The sequence below is a fragment of the Anopheles arabiensis genome, chromosome 3 (genome assembly GCF_016920715.1).
Source record: "Anopheles arabiensis isolate DONGOLA chromosome 3, AaraD3, whole genome shotgun sequence".
NCBI classification, from domain to species: Eukaryota; Metazoa; Arthropoda; class Insecta; order Diptera; family Culicidae; genus Anopheles; species Anopheles arabiensis.
The window spans coordinates 61930653-61948967 of record NC_053518.1 but is presented as its reverse complement, the minus strand read 5'-3'; the positions used below and the strand labels follow the sequence as shown (position 1 = coordinate 61948967).

The 18315-nt window shown below is 42.5% G+C and overlaps 2 long non-coding RNA genes across 4 annotated transcripts; both read right to left on the bottom strand.

The window, feature by feature from the left end:
- Positions 1-6316: 6316 nt before the first annotated feature.
- Positions 6317-9088, bottom strand: LOC120904417. Of its 3 annotated transcripts, XR_005739748.1 has the most exons (5): positions 8817-9088; positions 8497-8747; positions 8020-8433; positions 7613-7918; positions 6317-7547 (listed from the first exon to the last, which is right to left on the bottom strand). It is a non-coding gene; the product is annotated as an uncharacterized LOC120904417 (long non-coding RNA). The 3 variants fall into 3 exon arrangements; XR_005739747.1 differs by having other exon boundaries at positions 8497-9088; XR_005739749.1 differs by having other exon boundaries at positions 8020-8422; positions 8497-9088.
- Positions 9089-10322: 1234 nt separating this feature from the next.
- On the bottom strand, positions 10323-10773 carry LOC120902195. The gene is made up of 2 exons (XR_005739386.1): positions 10686-10773; positions 10323-10610 (listed from the first exon to the last, which is right to left on the bottom strand). It is a non-coding gene; the product is annotated as an uncharacterized LOC120902195 (long non-coding RNA).
- Positions 10774-18315: the final 7542 nt, after the last annotated feature.

Here is an 18315-nt window from a genome sequence, read left to right as displayed (position 1 = left end):
GCCTGTTCAAATTAAGTGAATTGGGAAGGACAGCTTTTTCTCATCACTTGAGGTCTGCGATATTAAGCGTTAATTAGGGTCTCAAGTAGATAGTTAGAGAGCTTAGGAGATAACGGGAGAGTCGGGCAGGACACGCATAATGAGCGCGAGAAATGCGTAGCCTCGCGAGAGTGCGTAGGTGCGTGAGAAAGGACAGGTGCGCGAGAAGGAATAGGCGCGCGAGCGTAAGGCGAGAGAGAAGATATAAAAAGGAGCATCCGATCGGATAAGCTCTCTTTCTTAATACTCCGGTATACCGCGACAATACTGTTCTCCTGCGCACGATTAAGAGTGAATGTAAGTGAATGTAATTGTAGAAACTTACAAATTGGTGACCCCGACGTGTTTTGAAGTGTGTCGTGAAAAGTGTCGTGATTAGTGCAACAAGTGCTAAGTGCATGGCCAATGGATAGAGGAAACAACAACCGTCGTCGCTAACGCACATCACGGTCCCACCTCTTCAGCTGTTCACGTCCCTGTTATCATCGTGCTGCAACGCAGGACTGGAGTATAACGCACACGGACACATACACTGCGTGTCAGAACATTAAGGAGAGTGCTACGCGTTACCGCGTGGACAGTGTTTTACCGCTACTACAAAACCTGTCAATGCAACGTACGGGGTGAATGCCATCGTGAAATCCGCGTTTCGGACCATGCGGTAGCCCACATTGTGAGTGTCGCAAAGGAAACCACTCACGGTTTTTTTTTCTCGTTTTCGGATGGGAAGAAGCCAGCCCTCCGAAAACTGACGAGTGTCACACGGGACCACGCCAAAGCAGCAATTTTCCCGTGTGAAGAACGAGGCATAGAGAGCAACGCGATCTTCTATTTGGCAAACCGCGTGATGCAGCCAACGCGATCTTCTATTTGGCAAACCACGTGACGCAGCCATCGCGATCTTCTATTTGGCAAACCACGTGAAGCAGCCATCGCGATCCTCTATTTGGCAAACCACGTGACGCAGCCATCGCGATTTTCTATGTGGCAAACCTCGTGAAGCAGCCATCGCGATCCTGTATAGTGGAAACCACATGCAGCAGCCATCTCGATCCTCTATGTGGAAAACCACGTTAACCCATCGCGCAGCAGAAATAGAGCTGTGTAAAACAACGGGAAGCAGCATAAGATGACGTGCCAATCATTCGACGGAACATCATAGTGAACGAACGGACGCAGATTTCAACGTGAACGAACGTGCGGAACATCGTGGATGACGGGTGCAGCTTTTTACGGTGCAACATCGTAGATGACGTATGCAGTTTTTCGTCGGCGCAGCCATCGCAATAACGTGTCGAGATTTTCATCGGCGCAGCATCGTCTTTGCTGCATGAACCACAACGCCGCAGCCGCTATCGAGAACAACGAGCTGAGAACCTCGTGGTGACCTACCGGCTGCTGACGCTATACGCCACGATATCGGTGAGCTCGTTCCTTTATTTTATTTTATCTTTTCTCTTATTATAAAGTATTTTCCCGCGTTCCATCATTATATTATAATCGTGTATACTATTGCGTTAAATATTAACATGCGTTAAATTTGAATTTGCCGACCTATTTATATATATATGCATATTTATACATATTTCACAATCGTTTCGTGATACGTCGTAAACATTTCAAACAAAATTTTTTTTCATCATAATACGCAATTTTCATTAAAAAAATCAACTCAATAGCGTAAGCATTTTAGAGAGAATTAGGTACATTTTTTTATTAGATAAGGAATATTCTGTGAACCCAAAATGTCAAAGAACGAAAGTGATGATAAAAATGCTGGTTTTCGCTAGCAAAGAGTTCTAGCACACCGACTCTTATTCTTTTTCCTATACTGCGTGCATTCTGTTGTTGTAGTTTGTGTTTCCTCTTAACGAAACAACACGCCAAAACCAAGCCACCGGCAAGACCAACTCAGGGGTAAAGGTATGATTCGTTAAACCATGCTCAAAACCCCGTGAGCCAAGGATTTATTATGTAGATGGAAGAATATTTCTTTACCGCACAACGAGCCGGCAAAGTGTACGCGGCAAGAATTCGCGTATCTGACGCCGCGGCGCGTACACGGTACGTGCCGGAATGGTAATGCCGCATAATGGCAATGTGTATAAAATTGATTTCATGTTTCGCTCAAAGCTGCAAACAATCAGCACATACACACACAACCAAAGCTAGTCAACCAGATTATCCGGATGCTATTCACCAGAGTGTCCATTATCTGACTCGTAACGAAAGCATTGATAAGCCAGTATCTATTAGACCCTTTTGGCTACTGCATTTATTACCGTTCGCCGCCGAATAGCGCAATTGTAATATAATTGGAATAAAGAGTCTTCCCCCAAAGCGATGATCAGGCACAATCGTTACCAGCTCATCACGATTGCAATCGCTGAATACCTTCGTAATACAGCAGGTAACTAATTCTTACTAAGCAAACAACAATGTGCGACGCATGCCAGTACGTTGGAGCTCCGGTGCGCAGACGCGGAGCCGTCATCGGTGGCGGGAGCTATGGAACAAGAAAACTCTCATTTGGTTGTTGGTTTTGTACAACTTTTATTCACGCACACCGTACAATACCGCACCGTACAATAATATACTCCCGCACTCGCACCGTACACTTCGAAGGATAATTCAGAAGAGAGCGATCGTCCGATCGAACACCTACTTTTATGCGCACTTGCTTTGCTCTCACGCACCTTGCTTTGCTTGGCCCTACGCTTCGTGTACTACGCTTCGTGTACCATACTTCGTGTACTACGCTTCGTGTGCTAGGCTTCGTGCCCTTATCTGTTCTAACTCTGTTCTAGATGTTCTAACTCTAACATCTGTGCTAACGGTTTGTAACGCTTCCGTTATCCTATCGCTACCTTTCTTGCTGACTAACCTTTGAGGTCGGAGTCACGACAGCGATAGATGTGCTGCTGGGGACACGGACTTCCAAGCATATTTATGCCATATTGCCACTAGCGATTACACCACAGAACCCCCCACCAGTGACGGAGTCGCGATCAACAATACTAATTGTGTGTCGCTGGTTGTAATTCAGTTGTAGTTTTAATTATCCACCAAGAACCGAACACCCTTTTTTTTGTATTTTTCTTTTTGGGAGAGACCTTCCATTTCAAACGCAGGTTTTAGACGGTCTATCGAAACGGATTCATTTTTACCTTTGATGTTCACCGTGAAAAATTTTCTACATCTCCGAACCACCTCATATGGTCCTTCATACGGTGCCTGTAGGCTCTTCTTTACTTTATCTACCCGCACAAAAACATACTTACATGTATCCAAACCTTTCGGTATATATGTGGTTGTGCTATCACTTAATTGGGGAGGATTTGGATCAATTCGTCTAAATGCTTCTTTTAATTTTTGGATAAAATCCGGCAAGTCTTCTATTGTTTTTGGAGCAGAAGGTATGAATGCTTCGGTTGGCAGCCGCAGGCTTTCTCCGTATACCATTTCTGCTGGTGATCCATTCAAAGCGTCTTTGTATGCTACGCGAATGCCCAGCAGAATCAAGGGCAGACGCGAGATCCAATGAGTAGTGTCTCCACACGCTTTTAATGCAGATTTTAAATGGCGGTGAAATCGCTCAACCATTCCGTTGGCTTGAGGGTGGTACGCGGTCGTTTTGATGTGGTTTGTTCCCAGTAATTTTGTCAGTTCTTCAAATAACTTTGATTGAAACTGTCTACCTCTATCGGTAGTAATTGTTAATGGGCACCCAAACCGTGGAATATAATTCCTAACGAACGTTTTTGCCACCGTTAATGCTGAGATATCAGCCATAGGGTAACACTCCGGCCAACGAGTGAACCGATCCACAATGGTTAACAAATAGGTCATTTCTTCTGAAGATGGTAATGGCCCTACTATGTCCATATGCACATGCTCAAACCTTCCTTTTGGAATGGTTATTGCTTCTAACGGGGAACGAGTGTGTCGACCAACTTTTGCCTTTTGACATCCTTGACATGCCCGAGTCCAGTTGCCCACGTCCGTGTTCATTGAGGGCCAGAAAAACCTTTCTGATAATAGTTTCCGTGAGGCACGAATGCCTGGATGAGACAAATTGTGCAAGCTGTAAAATGTTGATTTCCTTAGAGAAAGAGGGACATATAACCTATTACGCCCTGTGGATGACTCCAAACATTAGGTTGTTCTTATCGAGAATCAGCCCATTCAATTTATATTTGGAGTCTTCCCTTTTATCTTTTAACATTTTTTGTAGCTGATCATCTATTTGTTGATATTTGGCAAAATTTTCGTAGGAAATTTCTGTGATCGATTCGGATTCTCCGATTCGGGATAGGGTATCAGCAACGACATTACTCTCGCCAGTAATATACCCACCGGGCACCAGCACTCAGAGATCGCTTGAACCCAACCAACCAAACCGTGCTCTATCGAAGCAAATTTGCTTCGATATAGCTTCGATAGAAGTTCTCTACCGAAGGTGTACCAACTTTGATAGGCAGTTCCTATCAAAGTTGCGCTCGGATTTTAAGCCGAAAAACGAACTTTAGCGAGGAGTGGAAATCGTCACACGCACACATATGAACACTATGTACCATGAAAAAAAATTCTCTCCTCTCGCAATGTTTCTTTTTCTTTTTTTATCCCCACTTTTTTGAGGTTAGGTATTTATTCCCGCCGGCTGTTGGTTTGGTTTGTATTTTAAACCAATTGTACCGTTGATATGACGTCATATGACGTCATTTTCATTTTGATATGACGTCATTCATCATTTTGTCAGAGCACGCTCCATGTGTTGTGCTCAGGTTACCTGAGGAAATGGAAAGTATATTGAAATTTATTAATATAGAACAAATACTTACATGACTGGATTCGATGTTTGTTGTGAGATGCATCTAGAAACCGCTTTATCGATTTCAATACTAGCCGCTTGGCATTTAGACTCGCTAACAACGCATTTAAAGAAATGTTGGGACGGTACTCAGAACGTTCAACATAGAGTTCATAAGTATGATGAACAAACAAAATAGCGACATCTAGAGATAATACATCGAACTAATACTGTTGCATTTTTCTGAGTACTATCTATCGCTAGCGTAACATCACTACCTAATGTTTTAAGCCATATTAAATAATCGAACTTTAATTACGTGAAAACTAAGTGAACAACGCAAGTTAATACCGTCTGTGAACCGTGAAATTGAAACTCGCTATTACCGTACTCCTGCTCATTGTTAATACCGTTTGTGTAAGTTAATTAAAGTTTCTCATTTCAAAGTACTTTATAAAATAATTCATCCCAATACATCTTTCTCCTAGGATTATCATGGCATTATCAGAAGCGGGGTTTCAGCCAACAATTGGAACGAAGAAAAAGATTGTAAAACGGCAACGTGTCGAACACGTGCAGTTAAGTCCGGCAAATAACATGGCTTCAGAGCAAATATCCTCTATGCCTCCACCACTAATATGGAGCGTGCCTAAATTTGCTAATCAATCAGAACCAATCCAACATTATGAGGAGATACCGTTCATCACCGCAGCGGAAGAGATGAATCCTTTAGAAGAGGACAGGAATCAAACTTCCTCACCACCATATCATGAAGTTATCGAGACTTCCACGGATCGGAAACTTCAGATGATACTGGAACAGATGGAGCATTTAAACAAAAAGATCGACAAGATGGATAAACGAATTTCCTTGCTTCAAGTAACCTTAGAGCAAGTCAAGGACGTTGTTTATACACCATCCGTTAATAGGTCGGCTACTCTAGATAAAAGCTTTGAATTTTCACCAATATCAAATGAAGAGCAATTTGTTGCTGTGAACCAGCAGCTTGGCGAACAGAGCTATTATAACGACCTAAAAACATGGTGTGAACTTCAAATTAATAGCGGTGATACCGATAACAGATTACACGAGGCGATGGATCTACTTTTCGATCGACATTTTTTGCCCACTTGCAGTTGGAAAGGTCGCAGTCCGATAGCGAAAATAGTGTTTAGTGATTATAAATTAGTAATTAGGTTATTTAAAGATTTAGGAAGCACGGTGTTTAACACAATTAACGAGGGCTATGTAGCAAAATTTTTTCTCAAAAAACTGCCTCACGCTAAAGAGCGCTTGAATATGACCAGTACAAGCAAGGTATTGTGTCGCAAGCGAAATTCTATTTAACTCCTATTAGAAGGCTATTAGAGAAAATTGTTAATGAACCGGCTGTGAACTAATAATAAAATGAATTAAAAATCCAAAGAGAATCATGTTTTATTTTAAATTATATTCGATTTTCTTTTATTTATTTTAAATTTATTCTAAGTTTCTATTTATGATATTCATTTATTTAATAAGTGTGTGCAATAGAGGAGTATACATTAATGCATTATCTTCTACTTTGATAGCACTAAGTTTGCACAATACTTCCGAAACGTCCACTTGAATACAATCACGTGATAAGTCATTTAGATCTGCAGTAGTTATATGTAAATCATATGACGAACACGGTTGTACAAAACTTTCTCTTTGTTTTAAAAATTGGGATCCATAGATAACAAATTCTTGTGAACCTAGAGCTTCAGATTCATATTTCACTACAGTATTATCTTTAAGCATAAACCACTGATTCCTTTCATCTGGTTTTAGCATAAAGTCTGATCTGATATGGATGCATTCGTTGTTTCCTATTGTGGTGATCATAGGATAATTCTTCACACTGGTATTTTCAGTGGCTATATTCAAATGTTCTGTTTCTGCTATCCTGTTGACTATTTGCTCTAAGTTTCGTGATCCATGGCGAAGTAGGTTCTTCTGTACTTGTAAGTTATTTTCGAATGAATATGCTGAAGTAGTAGTTACATCACCAAAATTTTTAACATCGTCTAAAACGTGTTCCAAATTATGCACGTTGCTTGACACAAGACTTTTGTCATATATGGGGCCAAAGTCTAACACAAATTTGTTAAGCAATGCTCCTGCATAATTCCAATATGATTTGTAAACAGGCGAAGATAAAAATGTTACAGCGCAAAAAAAAAAGCATAAAATGCTGATATTCTTCATTGTTCAAGTAGTTTTTTAAAACACCTGAACCAATGTATAACAAAAAACTTCTGAATTCTGAAGCTTTCCAATATCCAAAATACTTCAAGTTACGCATCTTTCGATGTATTTCAGAAGGCAGTTTCGTGTCTTTTATGAGCTGGCCTATTTGGTGTCGTTGCTGGGGATTCCATTTTTGTGTTTTCCCACTGTCATAAATTGCCAAATGGATAACAATTTTCGCATGATGCCAAAATCAAAAAGATGCAAAGGTTCTGCGATAATAACACCTTTGATTATGTTAAAATTGTTCAAGTTAATTAAAGGAGTTTTAAATTTGCAATGTGTGGGGTATTTATCATCTTTGAAAGAGCATCTGTTCGTTTTGCAGCGCCACTTCCTTCAAAATACATCCTTTTTGTTATTGGATCTTTTTTTGCTACACTGGTACATTTCAAACAGCCTTCCCCTGCATTGAAGGAAACGACTCCTTAAAACGAAGAGAAGAAAAAATATTAATTACTATTAAAAATAACACTCATTGTTCATGTTTACCTTTATAAATGCACGAGCTGGAGAATCAGCAATAATTGCTCGTGGTGCTACAGAAAATTTCCTTCCATTGATGAAAACTCCTTTGTCTTGCAGCTCATTTAGCTCCGTTACAAACTGTCGCAAGTAATCTTCAGCCGATTCCGGCTTAGCATCTCCACAAAAAATCGCTATCACCATCACAGGGACACTGATCATTCCGTAAATTTTCATCAGAATAGGCCAAAATTGTTTTGGTCCGCTTTTATGGAGGGGTAGTCCGTCCATAAAAAATCTAGTTTAAAGGCATCTACTTGTGGAGTTACTTTTCTAAAATGAAACCAACAGTTACACAACCGATTGTTATTCCTTTTAAAAATGTTAAAGCTTCGTGTAACATATCGTGCAAAAATTTGCAAATGCTTCCTTACCTAAAATATTTTTGAAGGCTTTTTGCTATACCGTGATACCATAACTGCCCACCACCAATGGTGTTAATTGTTTTTTCTGTGCCACGCGGTGTTTTAAGAAAGGTTCTAGCATCCTTTGGAACGTTATATGGTGTTCGCTGTCGCACCAAGGACAGCAATGAATTAATGGCTTGATGCGTCTGATTGGTCTCTAAAGCCCACCTTCTTAAACCATCCACGAAAGACTCTTCAGGGGTTTGGTTATCATCAGCATCAAGATCCATTGCTTCACTATTTCTATCTGATTCATTTTCAGTAGATATTGCATCCATATCACTGCTCACAGCTTCATTTACTTCATCATATTCAAGTGATGAATCAAACGTCGGCAGAGCCACGTTTGAAAAATCTGCATCTATGTTTGCTGTAAGAAACCTGAAATGTTATGTATAATTTCTAGTGTTGGTTGAAACACTTATACAGCTATAGATACTTTACATGTTGAGAGTTGATTGCTTCTATTTTCAATTTCCTCAGCTTCCCACTCACGTTCTAACCTCACATTCATTGCATCACGGGCTCTGTACACAGCACCAGTTTTTTTATCGCGTTGCGTTGCCATTTCGTATCAATAATCACGTTTTTATCACTTGATTAATTTTCCATAAACAAATCGATGTTAAAAAGCCGGCGATAGATTGATGAATGACAAAAGAATTGAAAGTAATTTTTCGTTCACGCACACACTGCTGAAAATGTATTTTACATTTGTGTGAGTGACAATTCGGGCCTTAAATGGGCCGAGAGAGCAAAACTACCTGTATTCTTCATTCGTCATCCATCTATATTCTCCGCGCACTCACACATCTACACGCGCAGCTGTTCGCTGTTGCCATACGTGAGAGGCGTGACATCCCAACAGTCAAAAGCCGACGATTTTATATTGACCTTTCGTTTTTTCTATCTGTCTCTCGCTCTAATTTGAGTGATTTTCCTTCGTGAGTATCCACGAGCTCCCTTGTGTGGTTGTTGTTGTTGGAAGTTGAAACCGAACCCCCTTCGTGCGCTGCCAAAATCAGCGAAGAACGAAATCGAGTGGCTCAAGCGAAAAAACGAAAAAAAAAGACGAACGAGTGTGCTGTGACAATAACACACACACACGCACAAGGCGACACCCGAAATCTGGTGCGATACCGGCTTTCAGTGGAGCAAGTACACACATGCACACATTTGGCCACACCAGCGCTCTGTTCTAGTGCAGGTAGTTTTCTGCAGTCCACGGTGATACTACACACAGCCACGCACTTGGCGATACACGCTGTGTGGTGGACGTTCAGAATTCAGTGGTGCAAATACACACATGCATACACTTGGCGACACACGCTCTGCTGTGCAACAATACACACACACGCACTTGGCTGCAGTACGGCGCAGTTGGCTTGGCAGAAGCGCATACACACATTCACGCAGTAGGCTTGCAGCAGCTCTTGGTGGTCAGCGGATAAACCCCGTAAAAATGGAGATCATTCTAATTTAAGGTAAGTAAAAGTGATTAAAATTATCAACCAACATCCCCCCTTCTAATTAATATAATTTTTCTTCCATTTCATGTGTGTTTCACGGCGAACGGAGACAACAAAACCTGTGGCAGTGTCGTGGTGTTGGAGATGGTGGCCCGTACAGTGCAGCGAGAAGAACTAGGCGCGACAGCGATGTGAGCAGAAAAGTGCTGAGCTGATTTTTCTCTGTGCGAGTGTAAAAAGTGTTTGTTAAATTATGTGCGTTAATTTAGAATTAAGTGCAGTGGTTATTGTGCATGTGTTGTGTTTTTTTTTGTATTAATGTTATATAAAATATTCAATAAATCGAATCATATTGATATAATGGTTCGCACTGTATCATTTCGGAAAGAAATCCTGGGAAAAAAGGGGGAGGGGGCTATTTTAACGAAGGGTCGTGCCGAACCCCGTTCGGGTTTTGCTTCGGCTTCGGGACCCGACGGATCGGTTGAATAATTTCGCCAACTCAGCTTCAAAGCCAGCTTCAATCTCAGCGGATCTCTGAGTGCTGGTGACCGGTGGGATGCTTTCTAGCTCATCACTAAGGATTTGCTTCGAAAGAGCTCGGTTTGGTTGGTTGGGAATACGCGCTTGAAAAAGAACTTGAGTTGGCGAAATTATTCAAGTGATCCGTCGGGTCCCGAAGCCGAAGCAAACCCGAAGCCGAAGCAAAACCCGAACGGGGGTCTGTACGAACCTTCGTTTTAATAGCCCCCTCCCCCTTTTTTGCCAGGATTTCTTTCCAAAATGATACAGTGCACAGAATTATATCACAACAATTCTATTTATTGAATTTAATACCATTAATCTAACAAGTTTCACAAAAATCAAAAACACATGCACTACGAACACTGAACTTAATTTCACATTAACGCACATTAATTCAACACACACTTTCCACATTCGCACAGTGAATAAAATCACAAAATCGTCACAACACTTTTAGCTCTTCCTCGCTGTTGCGCCTAGTTCCTTTCGCTACACTGTACGGGCCACCATTTCGAACACTACGACACAGCCACAGGCTTTGTTGTCTCCGTTCGCCGTGAAACACTCATGAAATGGAAGAAAAATGATATTAATTAGAAGGGGGGATGTTGGTTGATAATTTTAATCACTTTTACTTACCTTAAATTAGAATGATCTCCGTTTTTACGGGGTTTATCCGCTGACCACCAAGAGCTGCAACACCACACAAGCACCAACCTCACTGGACTGAAAGTAAAGCCTACTGCGTGATGTGTGTATGCGCTTCTGCCAAGCCAACAGCGCCGTACTGCGTGTGTAGCCAAGTGCGTGTGTGTGTATATTTACACCACTGGACACAGAACACAAATCTCACCGCACAGCAGAGCGTGTGTCGCCGTGTATGCACTGTGCACCACTGCACACAGCGTATCGCCAAGTGCGTGGCGTAGTATCACCGTGGACTGCAGAAAACTGCCTGCACTAGAACAGAGCGCTGGTGTGGCCACATGTGTGCATGTGTGTGTATTTGCTCCACTGAAAGCCGGTATCGCACCAAATTTCGGGTGTCGCCTTGTGCGTGCGTGTGTGTTATTGTCATCATTTTTTTCGTTTTTTCGCTTGAGCCACTCGATTTCGTTCTTCGCTGATTTTGGCAGCGCACGAAGGGGGTTCGGTTTCAACTTCCAACAACAACAACCACACGAGGAGGCTCGGGGACACTCATCAGGGGAAAATCGCTCAAATTAGAGCGAGAGACAGATAGAAAAAGTGAAAGGTCAATATAAAATCTTCGGCTTTTGACCGTTGGGTATTTAATGTCCGTTGTGAATTGCGAAATAAAATCTAGTTGCCTACTTTGTCTCGGCGATTTCTCTGCTTTGGACATGAGGGCATGGACTAGTGGTTTATGGTCAGTATAGACCGTAAATATTCTGCCTTCTAGGAAATGTCGAAAGTGCTTAATTCCTAGAGTTATTGCAAGCAATTCTCTGTCGAATGTGGAGTACCTCTGTTCCGTGGGCGTCATCATTTTGGAGAAAAACGCAAGAGGTTCCGGTATTCCCTGGTTGACTTGCTGCAAAACTGCCCCAACGGCAAAATTGGATGCATCAGTCGTCAGTGTGTAAATGGCGTCACACTTAGGATGCACCAGCATGGTGGCGTTCGATAGCTCACTTTTGATGTGTTTTAGGGCCTCCTCGCATTCGTCTGACCATACGAATTCTTTTTTTTCTTTTTTTGCTGTGTTCCTTCACCAGTTGGTGTAGCGTTCTTAACTTGTGTGAAACATTGGGAATAAAGCGATGGTAATAGTTTACCATTTCCAAGATTCTTTGAAGTTGTTTTACAGTAGTTGGTGAGGGAAAATTGCAAATAATTTCAATTTTATCCGAGGTTGGACTTATTCCCTTTTCACAAATAGTGTGACTTAGGAAATCGATCTTATTAACACCGAACACACATTTTGATGGCTTGAGTTTTATGTCGTGGTCCGTTAAACGTTTTAGAACCATATGTACGTGTTCTAAATGGGACTCACGCGACGGGCTGGCGATCAAAATGTCGTCAATGTAGACGAATACAAAATCTAGGTCGTGGAAAATGTTGTTCATTAGCCGTTGGAAGCTTTGACTCGCATTTCTGAGACCAAAAGGCATCCTCAAGAATTCGAACAACCCAAACGGTGTAGTTATCGCCGTTTTGTGAACATCTTCTTCGGCTACCGGTATGATGTGATATGCCCACACGATATCTAACTTTGTAAAAAAATTACAACCATCTAGATTCATTGTAAAATCTTGTATGTGCGGGATCGGATATCGATCTGGAATTGTGATAGCGTTCAACCGTCGATAGTCGCCGCATGGTCGCCAATCTGCATCGGATTTGGGTACCATATGTAATGGCGAAGAAGCTGACGACGATGATACTCTACAGATTCCCAAGTCCAACATGTGTTGGAATTCCGCTTGAGCAATCTTCAACTTCTTTGGATCGAGACGGCGGGGTTTGGAAAACGGCAGTGAACCTTTTGTTTCTATATGGTGGACTACCGAATGTTTGACTGGTTTCTTATAATCCGGCGGATCCATCAGTGATGGATACTCTTTTAAAAGATTCTCAAAACCATTTGTGTCGATTATAAAATTTTTTGGAGTTGGCGTGTCCACAAAAGCAATAGTTGCGATCGTTTCTTGTCCTGTAAGATGATCGATCAACCTTTTCCTTCTGAGGTCGACCCATAAGTCGTTTTTCGCCAAAAAATCAGCTCCTATTATCGGTCGATTTACTTCGGCTAGTATAAAACAATGAGAAAATACACTCCTCAGGCCAAGGCTTAGTTGCAACAACTTTGTTCCATAGGTAGCAAAAGGGCTTCCATTAGCTGCTACAAGTGAGTGTTCTGCCTGTCTGATTACTTTCCCTAGCAAATTGTAAGGAATGACGGACACATCGGCTCCTGTCCATCAAGCGATAGGAGTCGAATATTGCTCTTGGGTTGTCCGCCACTACCGTTGAGCATATTAGTTTTTTTGTTGAGAAAAACTACAAGGTTTTTGGCATCTTCGTGCTTTATCACCAAATCTAAAGTGAAAATAGCACATTGGATGTTTTCGAACCTGTGACGGCGTTCTTGAGCGACTGCCACTCGATGATCGATTTCGTTGGCGTCCTCTATTGTTACGATCTGGTTGTACTGAGATCGTTCTTAGCATGTCTCTCAATTCGGCAATTTCCTGCCGCAGGGTATTCATTTCGTTAGAGGGATTCCCACCCGATGTTTGTTTGAAGGAAGGCCCTGCGATTGACGAAATCGCACCGGCTTGGGTTGCTTCCCACAGCCTGTCTGCCACCTTTAAAAGTTCATCGATGTCCCGGCTGCCTATTGCAATTAGCGAGATTTCAATTGTTTTGGGCAGCCTTGATAGCCAAAGCTTACGTATAAGCTCCGTGGTGAGGTTTGTTGAGTCACCGGCTAGTTGGACCACATGTCGATAAAAATCCGACGGACTTCGGTCACCCATTTGTACATGATACAAGAGTTGGGTAATACGGTGCTCCTCACTCACATTGAGCCTATCTAATAACTGGCTTTTGAGGTGTGTGTAAGGGTTGCTAGGTAATGGAGCCAAAACAATATCCATTATCTTTGCCAAAATGTTTTTTGGAAGCACACTCAGTACATAAGAGTACCTTGTACGTTCCCTAGTCACATTCGAAACTTCGAATTCCGCTTCTGCTGCCACAAACCATGCGGATGGAGCGTCTTCCCAAAAATTAGGTAGTCTGGTCGAAATCCTTTCGATTTCTAAAGGTGTTATCCTTGGTTGGTTGGTCTCCGTCACTGGAGGTCGACCCGGTGCCATAACTGGGGATTGCTGTGGAATTTCCCTGTGCCCAGCACTGTCCCCATCGCTATCGTTCGTCTTCATCTTCGGCCTTACAATGTTTTTACTCCCTGTCTAAACTCGTAAGTAAACTATATATGTATGCTCACTTGACACGAATGATACAAAATTATTGATATATATGTGTGATAATCGCGAAAGAATATATGTAAGAAATTATATTTAAAAAAATTAAAATATTTTTAAAATTTGATAAAAAAAATGTGCGAGTGTCATAGATGAATTGAACAACGCAGGTAAAGAATATGTATGGTGTTATATAAAAAAAAAGTTCACTGTATGAATTTTACACTTCGCCTAACTGTACGCAATTGCGGAAGTATGTCGCGTGAAAAAAAATAAAATAGTAACAAAGCAAAAAAAAAAAGGAACGAGCTCACCGATCTTTCCCATGTATGGTGTAGCGCACGGTTGGCACCAGCAATCGAACGTCTCCCTAGATGGTCGCTGAGGCCGGTCGCTGGTTCGCTTCACGTTGACCCGGTTGATGAAGGGATGTCTTCTGCGATGTTAGAACCGGACAGGTTATCCGCGATGATCACACCGCGATTACGATGGACACTTAGCACGTGCCTCCGGTGTCGGTTTTTGTCGGTGGACCTCAGAGCGGTCAGCACCACAAGGCGGAGCGGTCGGAACAGAACGTTTATAGCACGCGGTTGGGTAACCGGCAAAACGGTTGGGGTGCGGCGGTACGCTAATCGTTGCCGATAGATTTTTCGTAGCCACACCAGCGCAGTGAAGCACAATCTTAGCACCCTTTTGCACCACTTCCTGGGAACCTTTTCACACCACTTTTTATCACCACTCGCGACACGTTATCGGATCACCTGATCACGTCGGGGTCACCACTTGTTGGTTTTGTACAACTTTTATTCACGCACACCGTACAATACCGCACCGTACAATAATATACTCCCGCACTCGCACCGTACACTTCGAAGGATAATTCAGAAGAGAGCGATCGTCCGATCGAACACCTACTTTTATGCGCACTTGCTTTGCTCTCACGCACCTTGCTTTGCTTGGCTTCGTGTACTACGCTTCGTGTACTACGCTTCGTGTACCATACTTCGTGTGCTACGCTTCGTGTGCTAGGCTTCGTGCCCTTATCTGTTCTAACTCTGTTCTAGATGTTCTAACTCTAACATCTGTGCTAACGGTTTGTAACGCTTCCGTTATCCTATCGCTACCTTGCTTGCTGACTAACCTTTGAGGTCGGAGTCACGACAGCGATAGATGTGCTGCTGGGGACACGGACTTCCAAGCATATTTATGCCATATTGCCACCAGCGATTACACCACATGGTCATAGAAAAAATTTCTACAAAATTGCCTTGTTTTTGGGAAGACGCTCCAAGAGCATGGTTTGTGGCAGCAGAAGCTGAGTTCGATATTTCAAACGTTACAAGGGAACGCTCGAAATATTCTCACGTTCTAAGCGTGCTCCCGAAAAACGTCTTGCCGAAAATAATGGACATAATAACTATGCCATTACCAAACAACCCGTACTCACATTTAAAAAGCCAACTTCTAGAAAGGCTTAACGCGAGTGAAGAACAACGAATCACTCAGTTGTTGTATCACGTACAAATGGGTGATCGTAGTCCGTCTGAATTTTACAGACACATGGTTCAGCTGGCCGGTGATTCTGCAAACCTCACTTCCGAGCTTATTCGTAAGCTTTGGTTATCAAGATTGCCAAAAACAATGGAAGTAGCGCTCATTGCCATCGGAAACCGAGAAATCAATGAGCTAATTAAAATCGCAGACAGGGTGTGGGAAGCAACCCAAGCCGGAGCGGTATCATCAATCGCAGGCGTTTCTTCTAGTGAGAGCTCGGGAAGAAATCCCTCGAATGAAACTGCAATATTGCGACAGGAAATTTCTGAACTGCGTAGTATGCTAAGGAGAATTTCCTTCCAAACAGGAAATAATAGAGAAAGACAGCGAGAAAGATCTCAGAGCCAAAAACGTGCAAGAACACCATCACAGGTTCGGAAGCACCCCATGTGTTATTTTCATTTTCGGTTTGGCGAACAAGCACGATGGTGCCAAAAACCCTGCAATTTTTCGCAGCAAAAAACTAATTTGCTCAACGGCAGCGGCGGGCAACCCGAGAGCAATATTGGGCTCCTCTCGTCTTTTCATTGACGATGAAAAACAACATTTACCTTCCTTGTAGATACAGGAGCCGACGTGTCCGTCATACCGTACAATCTTTTTGGAAAAGTCATCAAACAAGCTGAGCACCAACTAGTAGCAGCTAATGGTAGCCCTATTGCTACTTACGGAACCAAGTTGCTACAGTTAAGTCTTGGACTTAAGAGAGTGTTTTCGCACTGTTTCACACTTGCCGAAGTGAATCGACCAATCATTGGGGCTGATTTTTTAGTGAAGCACGATTTGTGGGTCGACTTAAAAAGAAAGAGGTTGATCGATCATCTTACAGGACAAGAAACGATCGCAACCATCGCTTTGGTGGATACACCTACCCCCAAAAACTGGATGATTGAATCGAGCATATTTGGTGAAATTTTTAAAAAATATCCAACATTAGTGGATCCACCAGATTATAAAAAGCCAGTTAGGCATTCGATAGTACATAACATCGAAACCAAAGGAAGTTTACCATTTTCTAAACCACGACGTCTGGATCCGAAAAAGCACAAAATTGCTCAGGCAGAATTTCAACACATGTTGGATCTGGGAATCTGCAGAGTGTCCTCGTCGTCAGCTTCGTCACCGCTACACATTTGTTATTTTTTATTTATTAATTAAAATTCAACGGACCGCAAGTGGCTCACTTGAAGCGAATTCATTTACATTCATTCATTATAACATAGTCACATTTCGGTCATTCATTTGTCACGCTTAGTCTTAAGTAACATAATTAACATGTAAAAGGTCGCACGACACAAATACTATTTAACAATGCGGTGCGCGACATGTCAGGTTGATGACGATCACAAATAACATTAAACTCACGGGACATACGAATAAATGGATCAGAGGAGCCAAAGCGAGTGCGGCGTTCCTCCACGTCAAGTAGCGACCTAGCTCGGAGCGATCTCGGCGGGACATACATGTTGAGCCTCGAAAGCGCGGGCGAGTCGATCCGATTGTCAAGAAGTCCCGCGACAAACAGCCTCTGAGCGTTGCAGTTCCGCTGCTTCAGCGTCTCGATGCCAAGCAACGCACAGCGTCCCTCATAGTCAAGTTGGTACCCAAACCTGATTCAGATTGGAGACCTTGCGGCGATTATAGGCGTTTAAATGCCATCACAATACCTGATCGTTATCCGATCCCGCATGTGCAGGATTTTACGATGAACTTGGATGGTTGCAAATTTTTTCCAAGTTGGATATCATTCGAGCGTACCACATCATACCTGTTGCCGAGGAAGACATCCACAAAACGGCGATAACCACGCCGTTCGGGTTATTTGAATTACTAAGGATGCCGTTTGGCCTCAGAAATGCAAGCCAGTGTCTTCAACGACTCATGAATAATATTTTTCATGATTTAGATTTTGTGTTTGTATACATAGATGACATTCTGATAGTGTAAACGAAGTAGCCGTGTAATCGAAGTAGACTTTAATATATGTAGGAACGATCGATTCATTTAGTTAGTCGCAAATCAACCATTGACGAGAACGGTCGCATAAAAGAGAAACTTGTTAAAAATAAAAAACTTCCAAAGTATTTCAAAAAACAGAGTTCCTTTAGGTTATGGGCTCCTCAGTAAAGGAAGGTGCTGGCATTCCCCAGCTGAATGGAACGAACTACGGAAAATGGCGTTTTCGAGTTCGTTTGTTCTTGGAAGTTTCGGAAGTTTGGGAGGCGCTCGAAGAAGACGTGCCTGAGGCGGTCGGAGAACCGCGGAACAAGTTTTGCGAATGGACCGGAAGGCAAAATCCTTGCTGGTTGGATTTGTTGGAGACGATTGTCTAGCCATAGTCGAAGAAAAGGGAACAGCCAAGGAAATGTGGAAAGCCCTTGAAGACACTTTTGCGAAGAAGTCGGGGGTAAGCCAGACGATCTTGCGCAAACGGTTGGCCACGTTACGTATGAAGGAAGGATCGTCAATGCGAAACCATCTTGCCGAATTCGACGACCTGGTTGGTGCGTCAGTTGAAAACTGCAGGTGCAAAAATGGAAACAAGCGATTTGGTCTCTCAACTCTTCATAACGTTGCCGAGCAGTTCCATAAGTGACAGCTCTAGAAAATATGGACGATAAAGATCTCTCCCTAGAAATTGTGAAACATCGGTTGTTAGGTGAAGAATCGAAGAGAACAGATCGAGCAGACTACTGAGGCGAAGAAAAATCAACAGCTTTTGTCGGTGGAAGTTTTCAGAAGAAAAAGTTCAAAGG